Source organism: Culex pipiens, chromosome 2 (assembly GCF_016801865.2).
Source record: "Culex pipiens pallens isolate TS chromosome 2, TS_CPP_V2, whole genome shotgun sequence".
In the NCBI taxonomy this organism is placed as follows: Eukaryota; Metazoa; Arthropoda; class Insecta; order Diptera; family Culicidae; genus Culex; species Culex pipiens.
In genome coordinates, this window is record NC_068938.1 from 4,945,817 (window position 1) to 4,972,222 (window position 26,406).

General features: G+C 36.8%; 1 protein-coding gene and 1 long non-coding RNA gene across 3 annotated transcripts in view; both read right to left on the reverse strand.

Moving 5' to 3' along the window:
- Window positions 1–26,406, reverse strand: part of LOC120417443 (klarsicht protein) — a 327,954-nt gene that overhangs the window by 135,740 nt on the left and 165,808 nt on the right. The window lies entirely within an intron of this gene.
- The window catches only part of LOC128093094 (uncharacterized), a 71,134-nt gene continuing 59,978 nt past the window's right edge, over window positions 15,251–26,406 (reverse strand). The window contains exon 2 of the long non-coding RNA XR_008212234.1: window positions 15,251–15,369. This is a non-coding gene — a long non-coding RNA (uncharacterized LOC128093094). The remainder of the gene's footprint in view (window positions 15,370–26,406) is intronic.

Here is a 26,406-nt window from a genome sequence, read left to right on the forward strand (position 1 = left end):
CCTCGGAAGACCCTTCTGAAGAAATTTTGTAACAATGAGGGCGTGCCTGATGACAAATTTGATAAATTGATTCAGTGTCAATATGACTAACCCCATTCAATATACTAGCAAAAAGCTAGAGCACCCCAAAAATTAACAGTTTTAAATTTCAAGGGCGGACACCAATGTGAGCGCCCTCGGAGGGCGCCCAGAATTTTTTTTTTTTAATTCTGAGGGTGCTTCTGATTCTGAAATGATTTTGTCACTACATTACTAACCTCTTCCAATAAAGTTGTTGAAAGCAAGATCTCGTCTAGTAAATTTTTAACGTAAAAAGTCAAAAGGGCGCTTTCGATGCAAATTTTTATTTTGTTCTGAAAAACGCTTTTTTTTATCAGTGAACTACCGGTGACTTAAAAATTAACCTGACGTAATTTCCAAAGCACAAATCCAAAGTAGACTCCAAGAATAAGTGTTTGCTATTCAAATAAGCCCCGAGGGGCGTTCTGAAGATCAGAACCAACAAAAGCGCTGACATTTAAGGTTGATGTCTCTCTTAAAACCCGCTGATTGAGCGCAATCGCCGTCCCATTGTCCGCGCAAATCGTGGGAAATCCACAGTTCCATTCTTCATCTGTCAATCGTTTTCGCGCAATCCATCCATTGCGCCCCCACAATGTTGTCAATTGTACATAATAACTAGCTCATTGAACAGCTCCGCCATTTTCCACCCACAATTGAGATCAAACATTTCAAAGTCACTCTCGGATGATCTCAGCAGAGAGTTTGGCTTCTGCCAAAGGTCCGCACCGTAATTACCGGTCGACGGAAAGGTCTTCGACTCTCCTTTTGAAACACTTCGGGCCCGAGAATAGATCGTAAAAGGAGTTTTTTTGCGCACACTTTCCCGTGGCCAGTGAAATATAACGAAACGACACGGTGGAGCCTTTCCTATTGCTGACGACTCCTGCTGAGCGCTTGCGCAACGGTTCAGAACGCGGTGGGGTGATTTGAGTGAAAAGTTTAAAAATATGAATTTAAAGGGCGTTTAGGGCATTTTCCTGAAGACTGTTCATAACGATTTTTTTAAGTAAGTTATTTTTTTCATATCTGTCAAAAAAGGGGGCGAAGTGCATTGAGTTTAGGCGCCTATTAAAGAAAAATGTGCAGGGCGCTTTAAAATCATGCAAGATAAATAGTACAATTTAAGGTCACTTGAGCTAATAAAATTTAATCCGTCTTTTGGAAGAAGAGGGGGCGTTTACTAAGCCAACATGATTTTTAGGGGCGTCTGCGCAAATCCCACAAATAAAACAAAAAAAATGTTTAAGGGGCGCTTCAGAATTGAATTTGCTATTTAGGGGGCGTTTGGCACAAAATAGTAAAAAATTGCTCTAAGGGCGTTTTTTTACAAGGAGTTTTATCGATATTTAAGGGTCGTTAATGGCGATCCTAATTTAAGGGGCGCTTCAGATTTTGATCTGATATTTAGGGGGCGTTTTGCCACAAAAAACGTTAAAACATGTTTTTAGAGCGTTTTTGTGGCAATGAATGTTGAATTGACCTTTGAAGAAAGTAAGTCTGTGTAGTCGACATTTAAGGGTCGCTTAGGGCGAACCATATTTAGGGGGCGCTTTAGAACCAAACTGATATTTAGGTGGCGTTTTGACTGAAATCAGTTGAAAAATGTGTTTAAGGGCGTTTTCCGATGAAAGAAGTGTCACGTTGGAATTTGGAAAAAAATGAATGTCTTAAAATCATATTTAGGAGGCGTTACACATTTTCTGATTTTCAAAGAAGAATTTCCTTCGAAAGCCCCGCTTGAAGTTGCAACGTCCGAGCCAAATCACCGATGACAACGAACCCGCGCTGCAAGATCTATATTTTATTTATTAATGAACCGGTAATGATGATAGTAATTATCCATCATGTTCACTCCCGCCGCGGTTGATTTCTTTTATGTAAGTACCCCATGCCGCCGTCAATGGCAAAAAGATGAAAGAAGGAAGAAAGTCGCTGACCAGACGGCTCCTCTCAATGAAGTTGCCGCCAATAACAGTCCAATACTCGCCCGTCGATACTCAACCATATTGTCCATAATGGATGTCGGGGGACTTGAAGTCACCACCTAATGATAGACATCGCGACGCTTTCTCACTTTTAGTTTCCGATCGAGCGCGCTATTGTCGCTATTTGTTCGATTTGGCGATTTCGCGTCGACGATGACTCGCGGGTCGATTGTGAAGATTGGAAGTGTAGCATTGTGCATAATTATGTAAATTATGCTCGCGATGACCAGCGCTAACTGGCGAGAAGTAAGTGCCTTCTTTCACTCTTTTGCAGATTTCGATGAATGATGCCCCGCGGAGGTGGAAGTGGTGGACACTCGCGCCATCCAAGTTGGAGCTTGAGCTGTCAGGGGAACTTGTCCAGAATGTCAGGGTACGGAAAGTGGCACCTTGGGAATTTGCGCCAAGTTTGGTTGAACTATCACGTTTGTGAGGTGTTAGGTAATCGGAGATGTAATGGATGTACTTACAAGAAAGGTTTGATTTAATTGGTAAAAAAATGCAAAAAAGGGCGCTTAATTTATTTAACATTAGAAAAAGGGGCGCTTTTGATAAAACCTCTTTGTAAAAAAAATCTTTGAAAAATAAAGTCACGCTTCATATCACTCTAGCAAACTTTTATTAAAGGGCGCTTTTGAATAAATTTTGTTCTAAAATATTAACTTAATTAATTTTAAGGGGCGCTTCTGATAAAAAGTGTTTTATGTTTTAAAAATTAGAAAAGGGACACTTTTGATAAAACCAGCTAGCTCTTTGTTGAAAAAAAACTTTGAAAAATATTATCACGCTTTATATCACTCTAGCAAACTTTTGTTAAGGGGCGCTTTGGTTAAATTTTGTTCTAAATCTCAACTGAATTGCTTTTGAGGGGCGCTTATGATAAAAAATGTTTTTATGTTTAGGGGCGCAACGACATACACTTTGATTGAATTTCTATAAATTTAGTATGACATTTGAAATAATATTTGTTTGAATGATGCAAAAGCTTTTTTTTTAAAAAAAAAGGGGCGTTTATAAGGGCGCTTTTGTCTTTTTTCCTCTTTTTATAAAAGATCTTTTTTAACAAGTTTGGTTGAACTATCACGTTTTTGAGGTGTTAGGTAATCGGAGATGTAATGGATGTACTTACAAGAAAGGTTTGATTTTAATGGTTGAATATTAAAAAAGGGGCGCTTGAAATATTAAAAACAACTTTTCATATAATCTCCTATTTTTTAATGAAATTAAAACCTTTAAAAATTATTACTACTCTTCACATTAATTTAGCAAAATTTTGTTATGAGCACTTGCTTTTAAGGGGCGCTGAAAAATTTGCTTTTGAGGGGCGCTTATGATAAAAAATGTTTTATGTTTAGGGGCGCAGTAACAGGAACTTTGATGCAATTTCTACACGAAATACATTTAATATGACATTTTGAAATAATTTGTTTGAAAGATGCAAAATCATTTTTTTTAAAGGGGGCGTTTACAAGTTAGATTAGATTAGAAAAGGGGCGTTTACAAGGGCGCTTATGTCTTTTTTTATTTTCGGCTTTTATGGAAGTTTTTTTTAATTAATTGAATTAATTTAAAATGGCTGCACCATAATCCAACATCAAATTCCAATCACAACTTCAGCCATTCCTGTCTGCCTACCTCATTTGATCTGAAACAAACCTGCGACCCAAATTTGGCCAAAATTAATTACGAAGAAACAATCCCTCATCGCCGCCCTCCAAATTCAGCTCCAAAAGCCCCCATAAAAATTAGCATAAAATGTCAAAATTAACCTCCTTCCTTCCACGTTTCGGGGGGTTCGCCACAGAGATTGATGACAGTTGATAAGCACGTTTCAAAACGAAATTAAAGCTCATCCCAAAAACCGCTCAGATCGGTCACTGGCGATAATTCGCCTACCTTTTAAAGGGCACTCAACATTAAGGGGCACACACGCGCACATGTTTTCAAACAGGGCGATGACGTAACCATCAAAAGAGCTCAACGCCGATTCAGCGACGAACCCCCCGAAAAATTTAATCAAAACAATTCCAAAGATTACAATTTAATCTGCGAAATGAAAACAAAAACTCAAAAAAGCTCAACGTGAGGCCGTTACTCGCGAGGGGCACCTGCTTTGCAGTTTATTTTTTCAACAACTAGGTATGTTGCGAAAAAATGAAACAACAAACATGGCGAAATGGCGCAAACACAGACTGACTGTCTGCGCTGCGCGAAAAGACCGGAGCGAATTGCCGTTACTGGGGTCTATTAACTTATGATGAAATTAACTCATCTGCAAAAAAATAAAGAAGTAAAACAGGCAACACTGAAATGGCAATTTGAGGTTATGTTACTGTGATTGCTACCGGCACATGTGAATGAACGGCGAGGTTGGGGGGCGATTTGCGATTTTTTGTTTGCTGGTGAATTTGTTGGAGTTTGTGGAAGTTGTAGAAGAATTGGATTTTTTTTAAATTGACGGCTTACCATTGTAAGCGCCCTTTTAAGTTTTTTTAATTGAAAGGGGCGTTTAAAATAAATTGCCTCTCGTTAATCTAAATATAAAGGATTATTTTTGTTGAGAATTTTTGTTAATGAAAATAAGCAAAAAACATATTTTTGCTACCACCCTAATGTTGCTAAGACCACCCTATTTACCAAATATGAATTTGAAATTATGGTAAAGTAACATTCAAACTTTTCTTTTCACCCATCAAAGCTTTTTGGGATGGTCTAGTTATACGAATTAAAAACTGAGCGTTTCCCAATCACGGACGTCAGAAGTGATATACCCACAGAAGCAATTGGACGAAATGATGTGAAAATTTGCAGAGTTCGCGATACATCTGGTAAGTACGCTTAGTGTAAGTCTGTCAATTCTGTCAACTGTCAACACTCTGTCAATTCTGTCAAATGTAAACAAACTTAGTATTAGTGTAAAAGATTAGTTTGCTAGGGCTTTTTTTGCAGTTTTTCCAAATCAGCTTTTTTAAGACCAAACCCAGGCCAAATTTTAACAGTTTCCACGAAAAGTGTTAAACCCTGAAAAAAGGTAGGTCAGCTAGGCTTTTATTTGCCAAACCATTAGGCCGTCCGCTCATTTACGCGAACCTTAGTTAGGCTCGAGGTTAGTTAGGTACTTTTTTTTTCTAGTCTCCACAGATAAGTTGGCTCTTTTTTTTCGCAGATGCGTGTAATGGCTTTCCAGAATGGAAGCCCCTGCGGGGCGTGAAGCGAGGATTTTATTGTTTTGCGCGAGGCTTAATAGCATTTTTACAAGCCACCACCACTAGACCGGCTAGAGCTTAACGACTTTTCAAGAGTGGTGTTGGTTGTTTTTTGTTTTTAATGTGCGCAAATCCCATACCAGCTGATGATGGTCAAGAGGCTTAGATCTTGAGTTGGGCAGTCTAGTTGAGGTTTCTTGCTTATTTAGTGAGGGCCATTTTGAGGGTCTGATTAGTGTGTACTTGAGGTAACGATCGGCTTTTGTTTCATAACGGCCGAAATGAGGTTAGCGGAGGCTTTGCGAAAACAAAAATGATCGAATTTATGAGCCTCAACAATGGCTTTTCGAGGTTTGGTAAACAGAGGGTAACGAGCCATGATCATGCTGAAAGAGTCGTTACAGTTTTGGGGCGAAACTTGGCGGGAAAAGGGCAAAAATTGCCAACATCCGCGATAAAAAGCCAGACTTATTGTCAATTAGTCGTAAAACGCTAAGCGGTTCACAATTTACGACCACCAAAAAGCCGAGCAAATCTTAAATTGGAAGAGAAAGGACCCCACTTGGTGTCGTCATCTGGCCATCAACAGAGTCATTAGCTCTCAACTCGTTGAGAATCTGGTGAGATCACATGTGGTGGTCATCACGACTTCTAATTTCGGTGAAATCTGCCAGCATCGCGAGCTGACCCAGAAAGCGGATCCAAACTCCCTCAGGGGCACTCTGCCGTCATCGCTACTATCACTTCAAGACAATCTCTCTGACTAGAGTTCCCGCTGTTAGCCGTGCGAATTCTGCCCGAAAACAAAGCGCGATGCAAAAACAATCTTCGATTAGACGCACCCAGAGTTTCTCCAACCTGACCTAACCCCTTTTTTTAGAGGTTTGATCGTCGCGAAAAAAAAAACCAACTCCGTAGGAAGTTCGCGCAAATCGAATTTCAATCAATTTGAACACACCACACACAGGTTGTCCGGATCCTTTCCGCGCAAAGCTCGCAAATTGGAAAGGAACTAGACATGGATTCGATTCGTTTGGGAATCATTTATCATCGGTTGGAAGAGTTTCGGCTTCGTGACCAAAGCCGTGACCGCCGCCGACGAAGAGTTGGAAAAAATGGGTCAAGTTGATCGCCGCCGCGGCTAGACTTCATGACTAGACACTGTGAGAGAATCGAGGGGGGTTACGTTCTGGGGCAACAAGTTGAGGGTCACGGGGTCCCCGATGAAAGTTTGTTCGGAACTCACGTGGAGAATGTTCGAAGAACTTCGGTGACCCAGTGTGAGGGAGTATTTCAAGAGTTTTTTTTTTTGAAGAGGTCCTATAAGCTTTCATATGTTTATAATACGTTTTCAATAAAACTCTACACAGAAAAAATAATGTAAATTTGGAAGCTGTAATTTTGGAAGGTTGAATATTACCTCTTTTATGATGTAATTTTACCTCAATTTAGACTGAAAAAGTGACATTACACCAGAAAAGTGGTAAAATTACACATTTCCAGAGGTAAAATTACACCTTTTTTCTGACATAAAAGATGTACCCCTTCCCAGATGTAATATTACCATGATTTTTTTTTCTGTGTAGCTTTGACAAAATTGACAGTTGACAGAATTGACAGTCCTTAACCTAAGAGTACTTACCAATTTTCAACCAATACCACTTAATTTCACTTGAAACACATCGATTTATTTAGTACCCTGTGTTAGGTATATCACCTGTGAAGTCGGTGATTGGGAAACGCTTCGGAAGCACTGTATTACAGGCGTTCTCTTATCAAAAACTAGTTTCACGATAGTTCCCGAATTTATTCTTTCGAGGACACGACAATAATGCGACTTTTGGAATGCATTTCCCAACTACGGACTTCAGAAGTGATATACCCAGTCGAGGATTGTAATAAAATTGAAGTGATAAGTGTGAAATATTGCAGTGTTGGTGTCAACGCCGTAAAGTACGTATAAGTTAATTTCGCGCTCAGTACTAGGTATATCAACCTTGAATTCCGTGATTGGGAAACGCAAAAAAGACCTCATTTTATCGCTTTCGACTCGAAAACATTTTTTTTTTGAATCCACCAATTGTTTTTCGTACTTAGTCTGATAATAAAATCACAGTATAACGTATTTCGATAAGCATTTCCCAACTACGGACTTCAGAAGTGATATACCCAGACGTGGATTCCAGCAGAAACGAAGTGATAAGCGTAAAATTTCGCAGTGTTGGTGTCAAATCGATAAGTACATATCCGTTAATTACGTCTTCAGTACTAGGTATACCACCTCTGAAGTCCGTGATTGGGAAACGCCATTTTTTAAATATTTTTTTAAACCGTTTCCGACACAAAAACTCATTTTTTTGAGTCTACCGATTGTTGTTGCACTATGTCTGGTAAGAAAATGGCTTAAAAACGAATTTCGATTAGCATTTCCCAATCACGGACGTCGGATCGATCGGCAAAATCGAAGTGTTTAGTGTGAAATTTGGTAGTGTATTACATCGGTAAGTAAGCAGTGTTGGTGTCCAATCCGTAAGTACGCTTAGTTCTAGTCTGTCAACGGTCAGTTCTGTCAAAATCTGTGCTTACATTTGAAAAAGGGTGTAACCTCAAATGTAAACATTCAACCTTTTTCATTACAGTGGATATTTCCACCAAGTGTGAGAAGGTTCAATCATTTGTTTATATAGTTTTCAAATGTAAATCCACAAAAAAGTTGACCATTCCCCGATCGCTTTGACCCACTGTGCAAGCAGGATGGAGGTCGTACGATCGTGAATGGTCAACCCGAAAGAGATCCGATTTCACGGCCGATTGGGCGTCGTGTCGATTGTGTCCCATTAGCGAGGGTAGAATATTTATCTGAATCGAAGAATGATATTCGTTGAAATGTTGACAGAAACGTGTGTGGGTTTATCGATTAAATCGATTTCTTTTCAATAGGTTTGATTTGGCGTGGGCGATCGGCGTGAAATTTGACGAAATCTCGGTCGTTGACAGATCGTTAAATAGAGTGAAGTTATTTGAAGCAAGTCACTTCAAGCAACTTTCCGGGTTCCGCCAGGTCAGACTCGGTTCCGTTATCACACCGCTTAATTACAATCGCGCTTACAGGCAAAGAATATGCACAGTTAGTTTGCAGAAATAAGCCCCTGGAGTGCAGGAAATGGCCGGCACAGCCGTTATAACCCCCTGCGGGAAAGTTGATGCAGTTTTTGTTGAACAAATTTTCGCGGAATTAAAGGTAGACTAAAAACTAACTTAATCCACCTATGTGGTTGATGCCTTCCTCACTTTTTACCAAAAATGGGTAATATGAGTGGTTTGGACACACATTTCAGCTTTTTTTAGTTCCAGAAAAAAACACAGATATAACTTAAGTGGTAATAACTCGAGACAGGGTTGCCAGATCTTCAATGTTTTGGACTCATTGGCAAGGCCTTTCAATTGACTAACCAACGATGAGTCGGATGATGGATCCGGACATAGTTTACATACATTTAAGTGAGATCCGGCTTCAAAAAAGTACATAAATATCACTTAAGTGGTCATAACTCGAGACAGGGTTGCCAGATCTTCAATGTTTTGGACTCATTGGAAAAGCCTCTCAATTGCCTAACCAACGATGGGTCGGATGAAGGATCCGGACATAGTTTATATACATTTAAGTGAGATCCGGCTTTAAAAAAGTACATAAATATCACTTAAGTGGTCATAACTCGAGACAGGGTTGCCAGATCTTCAATGTTTTGGACTCATTGAAAAGGCCTTTCAATTACCTAACAAACGATGGTTCGGATGATGGATCCGGACATCGTTTACGTGCATATAATTGAGATCCGGATATTTGCGAAAACACGTTTTTATACATAACTTTTGAACTACTTATCGAAACTTCAAACAATTCAATAGCGATGTATGGGACCCTAAACCAAATCGAATGCAACTGGTTCGATCAAAATCGGTTCAGCCAGTGCTGAGAAAACTCAGTGAGAATTTTGGTCACATACATACATACACACACACATACACACACACATACACACACACATACACACACACAGACATTTGTTCAGTTTTCGATTCTGAGTCGATATGTATACATGAAGGTGGGTCTAGGAGCTTTTAATAAAAAGTTCATTTTCAGAGCAGGATTATAGCCTTACCTCAGTGAGGAAGGCAAAATGAACTCGTTTTGTTTTGTGAGAGCGACCTGGGAAGTGTGGCGCTGATTGGCATCCCCTGCCAAGAAACTATTTCTGGCTAATGAAATGGCCCATAAATCTCACCAAAAAGCAGTTCAGTGTTGAGATAAATATTTGTATAATTTTATGGAAAAGGGCTCGCCGATCGGGTGTCCCTGGTATCGAATGGAAACCGGACAGTCGCCGATTAGCTGGTCGTTAGTCACGCCGTGTCCGATTTCGTCGAATCGAAGAAAAATATTATCATAAAACCAACAAAAAAAAAAAACACTTTATATGAGTGAAATATTACCGCTAATGATCGAGGAAGAAAAAAATATGATCACTCAATTTCTTCATCAGACACCGGAGTCAAGTGTTTAGCCTTTCGAAAAAAAGTTGGTGGCAAAATTGATGAGTCCCTCTGCGCAAGCCAGAGCAGCAATGTGTCATATGGTGAGGGGCATATGCTAAATAGAAAGGCCCCCGCGGGGAAAAAGGCGACTCCGTGGGGTGAAATTGCGCACTTGATGATCGCGGTTTCCCATCGTAAAGTGATCAGAGGCAGCTGTACACAGGAGGAACAAGTAGTTATCGAAGGAAATTTATTGCCTGTCTCGTTGAGGTTGTTCAACGAATTGGTAGCTTTCCCGGTCTTTGGGGAAGAAACCGTGAGTGAATCTTCGGTTTTATCGATTTTAGGAGTACTTACTGGTAAAGAAGGTTTTATAGCAGTTGGTAAGGTCGTGGACAGAGGTCACGCGCAAATCGTACGATCATCCAACGATCACTCGCGATCAAGTCAAGTTGATAGAGGATCATGATATTTTGCATGAAAGGGGATAAAGATCGCCGTACGATCACTTCTGATCAAGTCAAAATGATCATGCTGTTTTGAAAAATTACGATCACTAATCAGATCTTCAAAGTAGCGGGCAACAATAAGGCTTATCCGACGATCGCGGAGGCGATCACGGAAGTCAGAAGATCACATTTCGCTGACCCTAATTCGATCGCGCTAAACTATCGAAAAGATGATCAACCTCTAGTTTGGGGGAAAGTGCGGTCGCCCTTTTCCAATCTTTCGAGCTCCCCTCCCAAATCAATCAAAAACAATCAACCAATGACATCGACGAGGGCTTCTTGAGCAGGTCTGATTGATTGATTGGGGGGAAAAGTGGAAAGTCATCATCTTCACCAACTCGCGCTAACGAAGGGGCCAGGGGGATCCGGTTCTGGCCCGAAAACCCTTTATTGAACCCCCTCGTGGTGTTGGATAAGGGTCCCTCTGCTTGAGAAAAAAGGGAAAGTGAAATCGATTTATGACAGGGTACTCAAATTATAAAAGATCATTCGCGCGGCCCTTCGCAGGGTATTGTGTAATGTTTTGACGCGCGGTTGTCGAAATTTATGGAAATGTGATCGATAATTATGGCTGGAGAGGATTGGGTGGTGGAGTGGTGTTATGTAAATGGAGTTATGATAAGAGGTTGTTGAGTCGATGGGTAATTCTCCGCCAACTCACACAGCAGTTGCCCCGACCCCTCTTCGATTTGCGTGAAACTTTGTCCTAAGGGGTAACTTTTGTTCCTGATCACGAATCCGAGGTCCGTTTTTTGATATCTCGTGACGGAGGGGCGGTACGACCCCTTCCATTTTTGAACATGCGAAAAAAGAGGTGTTTTTCAATAATTTGCAGCCTGAAACGGTGATGAGATAGAAATTTGGTGTCAAAGGGACTTTTATGTAAAATTAGACGCCCGATTTGATGGCGTACTCAGAATTCCGAAAAAACGTATTTTTCATCGAAAAAAACACTAAAAAAGTTTTAAAAATTCTCCCATTTTCCGTTACTCTACTGTAAAAAATTTTGGAACATGTCATTTTATGGGAAATTTAATGTACTTTTCGAATCTACATTGACCCAGAAGGGTCATTTTTTCATTTAGAACAAAAATTTTCATTTTAAAATTTCGTGTTTTTTCTAACTTTGCAGGGTTATTTTTTAGAGTGTAACAATGTTCTACAAAGTTGTAGAGCAGACAATTACAAAAATTTTGATGTATAGACATAAGGGGTTTGCTTATAAACATCACGAGTTATCGCGATTTTACGAAAAAAAGTTTTGAAAAAGTTGGTCGTCATCGATCATGGCCGTTCATGGTCACCCGCGACAGACACGGACGACGAAACAAAGAGAAACGCAAAGAGTAACTTTTTCAAAACTTTTTTTTCGTAAAATCGCGACAACTCGTGATGTTTATAAGCAAACCTCTTATGTCTATACATCAAAATTTTTGTAATTGTCTGCTCTACAACTTTGTAGAACATTGTTACACTCTAAAAAATAACCCTGCAAAGTTAGAAAAAACACGAAATTTTAAAATGAAAATTTTTGTTCTAAATGAAAAAATGACCCTTCTGGGTCAATGTAGATTCGAAAAGTACATTAAATTTCCCATAAAATGACATGTTCCAAAATTTTTTACAGTAGAGTAACGGAAAATGGGAGAATTTTTAAAACTTTTTTAGTGTTTTTTTCGATGAAAAATACGTTTTTTTCGGAATTCTGAGTACGCCATCAAATCGGGCGTCTAATTTTACATAAAAGTTCCTTTGACACCAAATTTCTATCTCATCACCGTTTCAGGCTGCAAATTATTGAAAAACACCTCTTTTTTCGCATGTTCAAAAATGGAAGGGGTCGTACCGCCCCTCCGTCACGAGATATCAATAAACGGACCTCGGATTCGTGATCAGGAACAAAAGTTACCTCTTAGGACAAAGTTTCACGCAAATCGAAGAGGGGTCGGGGCAACTTTTCCCGATTTCGTGTGAGTTGGTAGAGAATTACCCCGATAGTATTTGCGATTCAACGTTATAATAGTAATTTAGTTACAGAAAAATCAACAATGCTTAAGAGATTCCTTGTTAAAAAAAATCAATTTCACCTTAATTTCAAAATTCTACAAAAATCAATCTGAAATTTTGAACATTTGATTTTTTACAGAAAATGAAGAGAATTTTGTATGACACAATGAAAACTATTTTTAGAATTCGTTATTTAAAGTTTCATTCTGAATGAAGTTTTAGCAAATTTTCATTTTTGCAGAAAATCTAAAATTTATATTCATAGCTATTTTCAAAAAAAAAATGCAAAATCAAAGAATTTATTAAAAATAATTTATTAAAATTAATTGATCAAAACTAATTTAACAAAATTAATTTTATTTATTGGTAACTGAGGCACTCATAAATCTTTTTTTATACTAGTTTTTTTTATGATTATTCAGCTTGCACTATTTAAAAAAAATAAACAATCAATTTATGGCCATTGCAAATTTGATTTAAAAAAATAGAGGGCAAAAACAAATACTGACAGAAATTTATAATTTCATTGCAAAACCTTGTAAATTGGTTGAAAACTATACAGAGTACATTGCATAATGTGGTGTATGCTGATGACTTTTTTTTTGCAGATTTCTGGTATTAAACTGATATGATGTATAAAGCATTTTTTGAAACTTTTCGCCTATTTTTTTTTGAAAATCAGGCTTGGAATTTGAGCCGAGGCATAATAACTTTGAATGAAATTAGTATCATTCTTATCTTAAAAAAAATGTGTTTGATCTTTTGCTGGATATTTAAAAAATATATTTTATGTTAAGGTCAACCCCAATTTTATTTCAAAATTTTCTCAAAAAAGGGGGCAATTTTTTTGTGCAAGAAGTATAAATTTACGTTGAAATCTTCTAAATATAGATCAAAAATGTTTATATTTTCATCAAGATGGAAAATTTTCAGGATTTCTCCAAATTTTGACTTAAGATTACAAAGATCGAAAAAAGAGTGGAATTTAAAAAAAAATGTTCCATGAAATTATTTAAATTTTACAATTTTTTGTCAGTATCAGCATAACTGTTAAAATTTTAAAAGTATTCTGTATAACGTTTTGATTCCAAATTTTAAAAAAGTACCTTAATTTTAAAATCAATTTTATTTTATTTTGCGATTATCGCAGATTTAACTTAACCTAAAAGAACCCAAAAATATGTAAAAGTAAATAAAAAAAAGGAAAATAAATGACTTTATAAAAAAATAAGCCAATTCTAATTTTATTACAAGTTTTTGTTCACCTTCTCCACCCCTCTTTAAAATTTCCTCAAAAAAATTGGGGCAAAAAATATTAACTAAAATTTAAATTGAAAAAACTTGTAAAATCGATAGTAAACAAGTCAAAATCGATTAAAGAAATCTAATTTATGCATTTAAAAAAAAAAACTTTTGTGATATTTTGACAGATTTTGAATTTTGGAACCACGAATCGGTTTAGGACGTAGAATTTTTGGAAAAATATTTTGCAATTTTTTGATGGTAGCATAACTGAAATGATTTAAACTGATGTCAACTGTGATAAACAATAAGGACTGGAAAATATTTAAATTTTGAATAAAAAATCCAATTTCTGTAATTTCATATAAGGCTGGTACAAATATTTTTAAAAGTTTTTGTCACCCCCCCTTCAAAATTGGCCCGAAAAATCAGGGGGCAAAAAAAAATATTTTTACAATAAACTTCAAAATTTCAATTAAAATTCAAGTGCAACCAGCTGAAATCAAATTAAAATACATTCTTCTGCGTTTAAAATCATTTTTAGCATGTTTGGGTTTATTAAAAAATCTTAAGATTTTTTGAAAATTTTCGATGCAAATCCTTTTTTTTCGATACAATTTTTGTTTTTGTCAGATCTTAGATTTTTTGAAAACTAATGATTGCAAAACAACTGAACTAGTGTAAAATGCATTTTAAAACACTTTTTTTCATTTAAATGTGAAGACTATGGCTTGTTATTTAAATTTTTATATTTTTTTATTTTTTTGCCCCCCCTTGACCTCGGCCAGGGCCGAGGGACAAAAACTTTTTTTAATATTTGCATCGGCCTAAAAAAAAAAAACAAAGAATGTCTCTGTCTCTGTCAATATTTTATAATTTAAAAATTTCCCATCTCTTTCTTTTATTTTATTGCGAAGCTTACAATTCCTTAACTCACTAGCAGGGCCCCGTGGGCAAAATTCGCAAAAATGTTCAAAAAATACCTTTCCCATATGTTTTGCGAACCTCACAACTAGACAAATCACTATTCCTCCCCTTATCACAAGCTCCCTCAGTTATTGGTGGTCCCCACTTTCGCTTTCATTACAGCCTGATTACGTGAGCCTCAGCCTCAGATTTAAACCGATTTCCAGTCTTTCCGTGTCAACGCCCCTCTGGGGCGGCAATAAACAAAAAACAGCAGCACCCCAAAAATGACCCTCCTCCTTAAGACCGGACCTTTTCGCGATCACCACCGGCAAAAATGAAGATATTAATTTTCACCCAATCGCGCCCAAAGTTAAAGGCGCACCTCTGCGAAACAAATGGGCGGAAATGTGATATTTTTTCCTGGTGATTGTCTGCGGGATGGGCGGATTTTCGCCAGTTTTTTTAATTTTCTTTTCTGGGTGCCTCCCGGCCGGATATTACCAGGGATTGATGGACGGCAGATTGCCGGGTTGTGTAACCTTAGTAGATTATGCAATTTTAAAAAGAGAGGAAAAGCTCTTTATAAATTATCATAAATAAAAATTCTAAAGCTTACAATGCAAGAACGACACGCGAATTGCTAGTTTCGGTATCATTGTGAAGGCAAAACATTAAAAATTCGCTCTTGACATTGCCGGCAGTGGCAAAGACACGAGCAGGAAGCTCAATTTCAGCTGCAAATCACTAATCAATAATCCACCTTCAAATGCAGACCGCCAATCTAAAAAAAAAATCGTGAGAAACGCGCGAAATCGCACAAAGAGGTCGAGCCCGCTTGAGCAGAACTTATGAATAATTCTTACTTAATTGACGAACTTGACGAACGCGTTTGACTTGAGGCAGGAGACTTACCTAAAAAAAGAGAGAGAAAAAAGAGTTGTAAATTACGGTTTATTTCGAAATGAGTAATCAACTTGGTAGCATCGTGATTTTAATGTTTTGTTTACAGAACGTTACATCCATTAACATTACAAATGTGAAACAAAAAATGAATGCATTTCGGTTTTATGTTTCACCAGTCCAAACAAACACAGTTCAGTCCACATCATAGTCCGGTATTGTACCGAGCAGCGGTGACCAGTGGACATTTGCTGCCGAGTGAGTGAGTGAGAACTGGGTCAGTTTGTGTTTGTAGCTTTTATGGACTTTTGACAGAGTACTAGTAAGGGGGGGTTGTGGTCGGTTTTAATTACTAACTGCTCGCGGTTTGATAAACATCAGTGCGATTAGCTTGGGGAGAGAACGGCGTTCCGGAAGGATGATTTTTTTTGTGAAATAATAGAACATTGTGGAATTAATAAGAGGAACGTTTTCATAAAAACAAACCTAATTCTGAAATTTTGATCATTTTCTCTGCATTAAGGGTTTTTGTGGGGTATAACACATTCAAACAATGTTTTAATTTTTCACTTTTTGAACGCACTCAAGCAAGAAATGAAGAATGATGAATGATGAACTCTAAATAGCAAATTTTGAAATAATTCACGATTAAAAACTATTGCAACCTTGAACAAATTCAACCATAACTATTCGGGTTTGTATCAATATATTTTACATTTTCCATAAATTAAAAAAAAAACAAGAAAAATACACGCAAACAAATTTATCACATGAACGTGAAAAACACAGGCAAAATTTAAAAAGTGTAAAGTGTATTCAAATTTGCGTTACATTAAAAAAACGTACCAGAAACGTAACTGATTTCTGTGTGATTCCTAATTATGTAAACAATTTTGTATTTTTTTTTTACAGAGTGATTCAAATGTGTATTTACAGTTAGAAAAATAAGTTACTTAAGGCGTATTAAAAATTGAAGGAAAATATTTATTTTATTCCATTCATATTTTCATTTTTTTTATTTTACTTGATATTTGATTTTTTAACTTTAATTAGATTATTTCTCAAATGATGTTGTTTGATTCTAAAATTTGAACAAATAAAAAAAAACTTCATCAAATGTTATTAATTTTATTAAAAGTTAACTGAAAAAGATATTACATTAATCGAAAGTTGCAAAATTTTATCAATTCCTCCATTTCAGCAACTTAAAATAAATCGACAATAACCAGGGAGGCCACTCAAATGTATTTCTCAATTTCGCGACATTTTCTCAATTTTTTTTAAACAATATTCAGTCAATTTTTCAAACGTTCAACATTTATACTTGTTGATCAACAAACAGAACAAAATTTACGTTTTGAAATTATTCAAATCCATTTTTTTATTAAGATGCATTTGTCCGAATTTTTTAAATCCAAACTAACAATTTTACAAAAAAAAACATATTATTGTTGACCAAAGAATTTTTTTCAAATATTTTTCACCATATCTTCAACTTAAACTAAATGTAAATTAAAAAAGCGCACTTTTTATACCATGAAAAAAAAAACTTTTTTGATAAAAAGGTTTAATTTTGAAGATTAAAATGTACAAAGAAAAAAATACTCATAACTAGAGGTGTGCAAAACCGTTTTTTTTGGAGCCGCTCATTTTCGTTCGCTCATGTAAAAGAGCCGCTCTTTTGAACGGCTCTTTCGCTCTTTTTTCAAAATATAGATGAAAAGGTTATTTTTAAGAATGCTGTGATTTTTAAGGTTATTTTACATTGGAATTATATAAGTTATTTGAAAAAAATAAACTAAAAATTAAGATGCCCTTGAAACTAATCGGTCTTGGCGGTCTCCATACAGTAAAAAATGTATTTGTAAAATCGCATGCAAAAACATGCACATCACCTTTGTGAGCAAAAGCATGTAATATTGTATGAGAAAACGTGTACACAAAAAGCGCGTACAAAAGAAAAATAAATAAATATTGCATACCCCAAAAATAACATCAATTTGGTGAGAGTCATATCCAGATAACCAAGTCCGCGCCCCAACCATCTCGGCTATCTCGCCGATGTGAAATTAGCTGGATCAACACCGATGTAGCTGTACGTTCCCCATACATCGTATACAGTTAATTCAGTTTACGACGTACGGGAAACCTACTGGTACATCGGCGTTGAACGCAACTTTCACAAGATGGTGAGATAGCCGAGACGGCTGGGGCGCGGACTTGCTAATCTGGATATGACTCTCACCAGATTGATGTTATTTTTGGGGTATGCATTATTTGTTTATTTTTCTTTTGTACACGCTTTTTGGGTACAATTTTTCTCATACAATATTACATGCTTTTGCTCACAAAGGTGATGTGCATGCTTTTGCATGCGATTTTACCATCGGATTTTTTGCTGTGCATGTCAACATTTCTACTCGAACCTAAACGTTCGAATAATTGAATGACATCCAAACTCAAATCTAGGATTTTGAAGAAATTGCTATTAATTTTTAAATTGAGTTTATTTCTGCCAAAATTTAACTAAATATTTCATCTAGAGAAAATAAAAAGTTAATTTTTCTACATTCTGATTTGATCGATAAAGTCTATAATCGCTAAAGTTCAATCGGCAAAGAAGATTTATTTTTTTCAAAAACTCTAAGCTATTTAGTAGATTTTAGGTAATATTATACAAGTTAAGTAATTTGAAGTGCTCAAATTTGTATTCAGGTTATACTTAAATGTACGATCAGTGGCAAAATGAATTGTTTTTTTTTTTTCAATTTGTTTAGGAAATTATTTACTTTTGGAGTTTAAAAAAAAGAGGAATTTGTAAATATGAGTTTGAAAGCTATTCGTTGGTGTTCAAATCATGCCTATTGAGAGTCTTTCAATATGTATTGATGATCCGAAGTGAATTTTTCCATGGCCTTCGGATAATCGAGTCTGGACTGTATGACGATTCAGCTCTGAAAATGTCAAGAAATCTGGAGCAACATTTGAAAAGGGCTCATAAGCATTTTGACAGCTAGAACTATTTTGCAAATTCAGAGTCAACGGGTAACTATTTAACAAAACTCCCACGGTTAGAAGGTTACTGGGAAGGCCAGCTATTGTTTAACATATCGAATTTTGTGAAAAAGTTACCTGTTGGCTCGGAATTTGCAAAATAGTTCTAGCTGTCAAAATGCTTATCCGCCCTTTTCTCGTGTTGCGCCAGAAATAGCCCCTCTTTCACCTGTCTGTTTTATCCTAAAGTACTTGAAAAAGTACACCAAGGGACAATGTTGACATTATTATTTTATAAGCATTGAAATATTTCAAATTGCATTTTCAATTCTCAAAAATCTAATTCAACACTACAGTTTTTCAAAATTTAATAAATTTCATGTACAACAAATTTAAAATCATTCCATCTTTCAACGGTTCTTTCAAAAGACCGGAGTTTAAAAAATAACTGTGGTTCTTTTTTTGTGAGCCATGGTTCGATCGCTCTTTTTAATGAACCGGCTCTTTGAGCGGCTCGCTCTTTTTTGCCCACCTCTAGTGAACATGTTTCCCCACTTTTGCAAAACATATTTTTGAAATTGCTTCTTTGGGCACACCAAAGCACCAAAAAAGTTTTAGCCGGATTAAAAAATACAAAAAAAAATCGAATGACCGAAATCTCAGAGAATTGCTTATAAGATGAATATTGTGTTTTCAAATGTTTTTTTTTTTCACTGTCAGATGCAAAAAAAATATTTGGAATCTTTAAAGACTTAATTGAAACAAATATATAAGCAGCGAATAAAATAAAAAAAGATTTTTTTTATTCTTATGTTTTCTTATAAGGGTTTTGAGAATTTCTGAAGAATCACGAATCATAGACCTTTTAAAAATTTCTAGATTATTAAAAATTAATCCGATTTCCTTTTCGAATGAACAATTCGAAATTTCAGCCAACTGTTAAAAAAAACATAACTCAAAATCAAAGTTTCAAACATAAAACTATGAATTTTTGATTTGAATAAATTGTCTAGATTAAAAAAAAAGTTTTGGTTTTGTTTCATAAATGTCTAGAATTGAATTGCATGTAATTTAAAAAAAATATTGCTTGTGTTTTCATAAATTAGTTTTTTACCACTATTTCTTCATCGCTTAAGTCACTCTCAAACCTATCCTGCCACAGACCACACTGTCCCCGTTCAGTCACGATCTGGAGCCCGGTGGCCACGGACCACCTCCACCAACAGGAAAACATTTCAATTATATGAATAAATCAGTTTCCCCCCGAAACCCCTCCCACCATCGTCAAACAATTAGATAAAATTGCTTAATTACTAGATATAGACAGCACAAAATCCGCAAACTAGCAGCCGGAAGAAACAAGCCAAACCCTCCTAACAATATAATGTGTACAATTTCAACAGTGTGTGGTGGTGGTGGGGGGAAATAGGGACATGGAAGCTCACGAACTCCCTACTAGAAACACACACACGTGGGGGACGACCCTCCTCCTCCGATTTGTGGCTCTTTAGGGTCTGATCATCATCGCCCCAGCATCAGCAGCAAAAGCCATCATCATAATAATAATCGATCAAAGTCGTGTTTTGTGGAAGCTTACAACCACAACAGCATCGGGGCTGTTAGCTTCCGAATAATGGAGAAAATGCAACGAGCTGTTGAAAAGGGTCGTTGAGGGAAGATCGAGAAGGAAGTGCAGTTCATTTTTAGAAGTTTAGTTAGTCATAAACTACCCTACAATTTCGAAATCGGTTAGTCAATGACTAACTCGATTCTGAATATGACTGTTCTCACAGCTGTCAAGCATGATTTCGTATTGTATGCAATATTGCATACATGTTGGACTACTTGCACACAATTCCAAATGAGACAGCTTGAGAAAAATCATGTCAAGCAGTAAAGTTAGTCATTAACTAACCGATTACAACTGAGTAGGCACTGCTGAACCCCTCGTAACCGATCCCACCCACCAAAAACCGATTAATTTCGAGCTTTTCAGCAAGTTCATCCCACCTGATTTTGCGTTCTCCAGCTCGCGCAAACTTGCCAACTCTCGGCACGCCATCTAACGGTAGATTACCGATTTATGTTTCTTGTACCATGCCACCAAACATATTATTTTATGCCCTCTCATTTTTCCCCCATTCTCATCACAATCATTCATTAGAAAGAGAGAGAGACGGAGAGCGAAAGAGAGAAGTCTGCAATGTAGTTTAATCGTAACGTGATCTTTAATAGGTTTGCCAACATGTTTTTACCCTTGATCACTTTTGAGGGACTATTTTCCCATGACCATCACGTGGTTCAAGCTGACGACTGGAAGCAGCAGTGTTGCCAGACACGAGAGGGTGCGAAAACACGTTTCACGAATGGGAAATTAATGTGCAAGTTTTTTAATTAACGATAAGCATATATTTATTAGAATGGGCTTGGGTTGTAAAAAAAGGGGGAGAAACCCTGTCGAAGGTGGCCATGATTTGACGGTTTTGGAAATTAAAAATAAATAACTTCGTAAAAAGCGGAAAATTTCCACCGATCAAAACACCATCCAAGTTGGCAGTGTCATTGCGTGACGGTGATGGAATAGTGGGTAATAAAATCAAATTTGAAATGAGTTGGCCGTGATCTGCAGTGGAGTCAAGTAGTTATGAGTATGTGGTTGAGGTTGTGTTTACTGAGTGAATAAATTCATGATTTAATGTGTTTTATTCATGTGATCGTGAATAAAGTTCACGGCATTAAACAATACAAAAATCAGTAAAATATTCAGCACGAACAAAAAAAACGATTTCATGAAATCGAGAACAAAATTCATGAATTCCAGAAGAAGTTGTAAGATTTATTATTTGAGACGTTAATAACATTCATGATGTATTTGTACTCTGTTCACGACATTATGAATCTAGTTCATAAGTTCATAAATAAAATTTACTATAAAAAATTACATAGAAACCTATTTTGACGCAATACGTTACGTTTTTCTAATTTGATGGTTTTTCTGGAACGACGCAACATTTTTGCAGTCAGATCTATCTATTGTATGGTTTAAGAGAAATCGACAAAATGAAAAGCGTAATGCCTCTGCGCAAAAAGAGGATACAGTTAAACCTCGCATATTGCGCAGGCGTTACGCTTTGTATTTTGTCGATTTCTCAAACACGACACAATATTTTTGCAGTCTTTTTGAAGCAATTTGTTCGTCTTGTTCCAATCTACAATAAGCTTCAAAAACATTTCAAAAATGTTATGTCGTTTTAGAAAAATCGAAGAAACACAAAGCGTAACGCCTGTGCACTATGCGAGGTTTAACTGTACTCTGTATCTTTGTAATAAGCATTTATGAATGTTCAACGCTCACACTTGTGCGTTTGTACCAACCTCCCAAAAAATGATTATTTACTTGATCATTTTTAAAATAAAGTTCAAGTGTAACGCTATTGACGTTCGGTAAAATAAATAAATAAAAAGATAGTTTGACTTGATATATTGTTTCTTCTTTAAAAGTTTTGTTATTTTTCCACTGGAGACTTACTAAAAAACGTAACGCATGTGACGTTCACTTATAATCTTGGTTTGAACCATTATTAAATAAGCAAAAATAATTTGCGGCGCGAAATATCAAGCTGAATCAAGTTTTAAAAAACGTAACGCCTGTGACGTTCAGAGAAAAACATTTAAAAAACGATCGAATTTTAAAGTTTTAAATTGCTATAAAATAAAATTTTTAGATTAGACTTTAAATTCTCACATTTTCAATCGGTACAATCTAGCTAACCTCTTTTCACAATCCAGCAACGTTTATGTTGATTCGATTTTTACGACTCCTCGATGGTGAGTATCATTCAAATAGCACAATCCAAACATTGTACCGCATCTGGCTTCTGACAACTGGAACAGCAAAATTCAACTAGTGCATGACTAACTAAAACTCGACCCTTTTTGCATTGTTATCAATAAGCAATCGGAGCTTTTTACGTGGAGGCGTTAAGTTTTGTAATTTGTCAATTTCTCTGGAAATATTTTATAAAATGCAATTTTTAAGTCTTATGTGGATCTACAAATCGCTTTTGGAAACATGCAAAATTGATTTTTGGTTTCAGAGAAATCAACGAAATAAAAAGCGTAACGCCTCCGTGTAAAAGGTAATTTTTGTGTTTCCATTTAGAATTCTATGCAATGTTGGAAACAAGTTCTACTAATTTATAATTTGGCTTGGCAAGAAGCAATTAAGGAACCAAAGAAGCCTTTTCAATGTTCCAACTCTGTTAAAAACCCTCAACCATAATGTGCCTCGCTGCAAAGGTCAAGTTTACAACTCCAACGAAACCTATTTGAGGTTAGACCCATCAACAAAGCTATGGCGTGATAATTATGGTCCGTCCAGCCCCCTTCTAAACGTCCCAAGATGCGCGCATTACAGCCACTTCGGAATCGGTGGTCGTAAATTTTACAACATCCCACCTTTCCGGGGTGGCACTTTTCAAATGGTCGCAGTGACAAACGTTAAACGCTTTTCAGAGGGGCAAATTCAGCGCGCTCTCTTTTCAAAAGCTTTTCTTGAACCGTGAAAAATGACTCGTTTTTTCAACAAACGCCCTCACGTGAGTTTCGTTAACGCGAATTCATCTCATTTCAAAGAGCATTCTTCCCTCAAATGTGACACTTAAAAAAAAGCCGACGCAAAATGACGAATCGTTTGATTGTGAGTCCGACCGACGTTGGCTGATGACGCTTAATTACGACTAAAAGGGCGGAAATTGTTAATCGTAACTTTAGCGTAACAACAATCGTGCAACTAAACTCTGGCGCTCCAGAGCAGAGCAGATGTGTGCTTTGGTCTCGATTTCGTAGAATCTGGTTTGTTTTTATTTCTCCCCTTCTCGCGTTGTTCACTGCATTTGTTGGTCAGTCTGATCGGAATGTAGGTCACTTGATTAGTTTTGGTTTTGTTTTGGGGGTTTTTTTTGCTGTTCAGTTGACCAGTAGTCAGAAGCCAGATGCGATACAATGTTTGGATTGTGCTTTTTGAATGATACCAACGAGAAGTCGTAAAAATTTAATCAACATAAACGGTGTTGAATCGAGGAAAGAGGTTAGCTAGATTGGACTGATTGAAAGTGTGAGAATTTTGAGTCAAATTTCAAATTTGAAAGAATTTAAAACTATTTAAATTATCAAAATGAACAATGTTCTGATATATTCACAATGAACGTCACAAGCGTTACGTTATTAAACTCTGTTCTAATTTAAAATTTAGCTTGATGTTTTACAACATAAAGTTTATTTGCTTGTATAATAATGGTAGAAAACGAAATTATAGGTGAACGTCACATGCGTTACGTTTGAGACTCCATTGCAAAGAAACGAAACTTAAAAAGAATTATCCCAATGATAATATTTCACTTTCGACAGCAATTCGTCACAAACGTCAATTTTTAAAATTATGTCAGTGCTACTAAATTAAATTATCATTTGTATGGCAATTTTTGCAACCGAACAATTGTTAACAGTTAATATAGATAAACATCACTAGTACCTAGAGAATAATTCAAAATGAACGTCACAAGCGTTACGATTTCATAACACACGATAAAATGTGCTAATTTCAGAGATTTCCACTAAAAACAAGGAATATGTCTGCAAAAATACGGCTAAATATATTTATTTTTATTTTTAGCGAACGTCACAAGCGTTACGTTTTGGGATTTAGTAATTACATTGATTTGTTACATGACTTATTTATATCAAAACGTTACAAAAATGATAAAATTACAATGTTTGATTTTTTTAAAATGAACATCACAACCGTTACGTTCTGTATCCAAAACTAAAATTATTGCCTTAATTTTCATCATCGTTAGGTTTGAATACCAGGAACTTCCTCTCAAAAATAAGACATCTTTCAGCTAAACCGCCCCAACCTGATGACGGCAATCATGTTCCGCCAGAAACAAAAACAAATCAAACACACAAAAAAAGGTTTAACAAATGACAGTTGCTTGTAATGATGATGTTCGTACACTCAATCAGCTGTCATCATCCACGCTCCGTTCTTCTAACGGATAGTCGTCCACCTTGTCGTGGCGGCCCTACGATGTGACGACACAGAGGGCTAAAAAATTAGGGAGAATCACACAGGAAACGACGTTCATTTGTTGGACTTGGGAATGAAAAAGGCCGACCAGCCAGTCAACTCGTCAGGCCGCGCCGAAACGAGCGCTCACCATCGATCATCGCGGCATTTTAGACCTGACCACCTGGCCAATCTGTTACTCCGACGACGACTTCACAAAACAGGTCGTCGCTTGGTAGTAGGCCACAAAAAAAAGCGTCACAAATATAACGCTTATTACACGCGACTTATGATCGCGTTTTTCTTTTCGGGGTGATCGCCAACCAGAGATAGTCATTTTGGCGCGCAACTAAAAAGAGTACGCCGCGGTTCATTTGAGCAAAAGTTTTTTGAACGAGTTGTGCAATACCAGTGACGGTGAACCTCCAACGATGGCGACCTCATAACCGACAGAGAGAAAGATTTTTTTTTTCGAAAGAAGCGCGCATGCGCCGCTTGATTGGATAGTTTACGTAAAAAAACAAACAAGCAAACATCACAAACGTCACAGAGAGAAAGAGAGCGTCGGCGCGACTGGAGTAATCAAATCAAAAATTTTCAATTTCGTTTGCTCCAGTTGTTTACACAGCGAGATACTCCCTTTCAAGCTCGACGGATATATTTTTGAGGTTATGGGATGATATGTTTATCCCTTTACATCTGATGCGAGGAAATACCGAGGGCAAATCTGGGAAAGATCGGACTTGGAAAGCCGATGTAAACAAAAGCTCGGTTTTGGTTACGAAATTTGATCGACTGGTGTAAAACTTAAGTTTTGTAACCAAGAATAAAAGGAATTTTGAGATAAATTGTCAGAAATGACTGTTTTTGGCATGTCTATTGAAGTTAAAAGGAAGTTGTGACGTTTATAGTAAACACAAAAGAAGTAACAAGTCAACGTTAAAATTTAGTAAATTCGTAACGCCTGTGACGTTTTGGCCATAAAAATATAAATAGCGTTACTGATGAGAATAAATAACTAAAGCATATCGCTGATTCAGAATTTGTAATTGCTCTTTTAGCTGAGAAAACTGATTCATGCATTTTAATAAATTCGTAACGCCTGTGACGTTCAAAGGAATTGCTTATATTTTTGCCTAAAAAAATGATACAAAGTTTCTTCTTAATGCAAACGATTCACTTTTTCTCGTTTCATCACGCTCAAATTGTCCCACCCTCGCCATAAATACAGCCAATCTGACAGAATAATCCTCACAAAAAGCGATTCTTTCGCCTACACGCCACAGAACGACGTACCTTTCATCGTTTTCGATGATCATGTGCAGACAACATAATAAGCCCTTCAACACCCTCGCAACCAGCTTTCGCAAGAAACTCGGCAAAACTGGTCCATAAATCAGCCCTTTTCACACGTCGCAACCGCCCTAATGATGGCCACTTAACGAGCGTAGAATAGCGCAAGTCGCGGAAATGATCAGCGACTTCCGATCGCGTATTGTCTGTTCGATTGCACCACGTAATGATACAATTTCTCTTTCCAGGTGCGGCAAACTTCAAACGTTTGAGGACAAATCAAAATTACGCGCGTCTTGACAACCTACAAACACTACTTTTTTTCTGCCTTCTTTTCAATTCAGGGTGAGAAACCGAAAGCGACGTTACATTTTATAGCGAAATAAAAAAAAAAAAAAAACTCACAAACCACACGCAATTCCAGTGGTCGTGTTTTCGTTTGGGCATTTTTAACCCTCCCAGGAGACTTTAATCGAAACCATCAAATGTGGATCTCACGCAACGCAACTGCAACTACTAGTTGGTCAACGGGTTTTTTTTTAGTTTCTTTGATTCCACGCCGCACTACGCAATGCCGCCGCCGCAGATTAGCGGTGGAAATCAAATCACGTGTCCTTTTACGGCGAGGGACAAGACTCGATGGGCTAATAACGCCGCAAATGGCTCGGAGAATTTGTTTTAACGTGCGAGGC